Source organism: Dromaius novaehollandiae, chromosome 14 (genome assembly GCF_036370855.1).
Source record: "Dromaius novaehollandiae isolate bDroNov1 chromosome 14, bDroNov1.hap1, whole genome shotgun sequence".
In the NCBI taxonomy this organism is placed as follows: Eukaryota; Metazoa; Chordata; class Aves; order Casuariiformes; family Dromaiidae; genus Dromaius; species Dromaius novaehollandiae.
The window spans coordinates 11405472-11408840 of NC_088111.1; positions in this window are offsets into that span (position 1 = coordinate 11405472).

Genomic DNA, 3369 nt, shown 5'->3' on the forward strand with positions numbered 1-3369 from the left:
TTGAGTTGTTACCTTCGTTTCATTCTAAAATGCCCAGTACTCAAATTGTGCTCGAGCCATAGCTGTGCTGGGTAGATGAGTGATGACGACTTGGGATACACATGCTACTTCCTTAGGAAACTTAGAGATTCCATATTCATTATCTTTCCAGATACAAAAATTCACTCTTCTGTTGAAAGTGAGCTAGCCAGAATCTTGAACTTAACTGCATGCATGCCTTGCTGCTTTTATCTAAAAATAAAAAAACAAAAAAACCCCCACCTCTGATTCCAAATACACTGCCATACTTAAGGATTATACAGAATATTTTTAAGTGCCAAAGAGATTTTATAGTCAATGAACAAGAAATTAATTGGTAAGAACCAAACTTAACTGTGTACAGCTTGTCCTAAGTTCCAGGGAGAACACATTCAGTGTTTTAAGAATGCCTTAAGACTGCTCACCTGAGCACTGTTCATACACAGATCAGATGGCGTCCAAGGCAGCAGCTGTATCTAGTCATCCAAAGTGCGAAAACACTGGGGGAGAAGGAAAAAGCAAGTGCGATGCCTTTAAGCACGAGCGCATATGGAGTCCGTTGCCTGTGGGCTGCCTGTCACAGCTGGCAGTGAACCCATCTCTTCGGATCAGCTTTGGATGGGGCCCGCGCATACCGTGCTGTTTGGAGGGCTGACAAACTGCCTGCGAGGAAAAGAGCCAGCGTATGCACCGGCTTGTTGATGCGGGAGGGAACGCCTGGGCTGGGACGGGGCAGCAGGACACCGTTCATCCTGCCGGAGCGCTTGGAGCAGCGCTGCTGTGAAAGCCAGGCGGGCGCCACGGCCACAGCCGAGCTGGTCTGAACGCCGGCACCCAGCACTTCCCAACCGGTTTTGTCACAAGGAATTGGCCTGGTGGAAAGCACCTTCCTATGATCCAGCGTATCGCCCGCAGCATGGCAGTCTGGCAGATGGGGAGGTGTCGGGAACTCACCTGTTTCGCTCCCGGCTTTCGCCTTGCCCTGCTGCGTACCGTCAGGCAAGGCGCTGACCTCGTCGCACTCGCTTCCCCTCCCCGCTCTTCCCTTGTCAGCGGAGAGTGCAAGTGTACCTTGTTGACGTGCTGCCCCGGCACGGCACAGCCTCTGGCCTGGTGCAGGCAACAAACCGAAATGGCCCCCTAAAGCAAAGCCTCCGCACAGTGCTGGGGATCGGCCGTCCCGCTGTCCTGCCGTCCCGCCTCGGGAACGCAACAAGAAAATGCAATGAACAAATCGCACCGAGATACTGATGCTCATCGTGACTTTTGTTACAGCGCTTCATTCTCTGGGAGACTGAAATTAAAGCAGAGTAAAGCATTAAAATAGCTCTCTCCAATAAGTTAAAGTAAACTTATAATATAAAAAAGAATAATGGTGGAGAGGATGGAAGAACTCAAATTGGCAAGTGTCAACCCACACCAGCCAAACCAGCAGCTTCTTCACCCATGTTAAAAGCAGTTCACAGTTTATGGTGGACAAGCACCTAAGATCTCGAAGTCCAATGCCTGCTGCCCTACTTGTGCTAAAATACTAGGGAAAAGGTTTTTTCTGCTTTTTTCCTAAGCATTTTTTGTGGTTAAACGAAGTACGTTAATTAAGGGAGAGAGAAAAAAATTCAAAGAACAGAAAAATAAGTATCTTAAAGATTTATTAGTGGATCTCGAAGCCATGCTTTAAACTGTGTTTAAAAATAAGAGGATGTATTTTTTTATTTAACTGAGGTCAAAGAGCAAGAGAAGTGCCTGTGTTGCTGGGTAATTCTGAAACAGACATCTTTCAGCATACCATAATCTCTGCTATAAACATCTTTTAAAGGCTCGCTTTCCGTTCCTAAGTTGGTAATGAAGAGAGAAGGCAACAGAAGGAGAAAACAAACACACACACTTTCACACTTGTAATCTTTGAAAGGGCGCACTTTTGCTGTTGGCTTGCACGACGTAACAGCGAGCAAAAATACCATCAACATTCAAGCGTCAAAGCTGTGCTGAAAGGGCAAAAGAAAAAGGATTCCCAAAATTACATCTGACACAGAAACAGCGTTCTGGAGGAGCAGAGGCCCCGATTTTGTCCAAGCAGTAAGTGACAAATGTAGTAAGATGTAAGTGACAAATGAGGAACTCGGGTCTCTCCCACAAAAGGTAACTGGCATCACAAGTTAGCCAGGAAGTTGGCCAAAGCAAAGATATAGAAGTGTAAATGTTTGAGATTTCATGCTGACTTGAAAATTTGATCTTAAAAAACAGGAAAGAAGGTTCAAGAGGACAGATCTGCTGGGTCTCTGCAAAGATGCTCCTTCTCCTAGGTTAGGCTACCTGGTGGAATTACGTAGGTACAAGGGGAGGCAACTACAGCCCGCTCAAAACTCTACACTAACAAAACCTGTTTCATAAATTGCTCTGAAGAAATATGAAATATTAAGAATTAGAAGTCTGTTTAATATCTTCAATTATCTGAATGTATAAAGCTGATCAAGAGAAGGACCTGGACTCGTCACACCTACCCTTTTGCAGCACCGATGAACATTTTAGTCGGTCACTGTGCAGCACAGTGCAGCACGCACACAGCAGCTATGTTAGCTCAGTGTTAGCTACCAGCTCAAATTCCAAGCAAAGCCTATCCATCTAAACCCAGTTTATTGACATCTTGGTGGCTTTCCAAGTCTATTTTTGCCTTCTGAGCAAAACAAATGTTTCACTGTAGATCAGGGCAACTCCAGTGAAGACTCCAGACAGAGAAACCTAGACCTCAGCAAGGACACATGGTGTCCCCCGCATGTCTGTGGGAAAACACGTATTTCCTACCACCCTCTCGGCCCCCGGGAGGCCGCACTGTGCCCCCGCCCGAGACGGCGGGCAGAGGCATGCCGCACCGGGACAGCCCGGCTGGCCCTGGCCAGGGAGCCTTGCTGCTGCGCGGCCCCTGCGTGAGCCCAGCCCTCGCCTAGACGCTTCCCCTCCACCCCACGCACCGGGGAACACAGCGAAGACCACCAGAGCGCCATGAGGAACAGCCTGCGTGGACCAAAGCAACCCATCGCGGCATTATTTCATCCCCACAAAACCAGCCGGTCCTAAGAGGCCCTCACTGCCAACTGAGCCAGCACAGGACTTCTAAGCAATTACAGGAAATGAGGTCAAGAGCTTAATTTGAGCTATAAAACATTCGCTGCTCCAGTTCTCAGTCCAATCTGGACATCACTTAGGGCCTCCAGTTCCAAGTTAATTGACTTTTTCTTTTTTCTTTTTTTAAATTGAGGGCTATCTCAAACAAAAAAGCACAGCATATGCAGGAGAGAAAACTGACTGGAAAAAAAGATTATATATACCCTATACCAAACCCTCCCCCCCCCC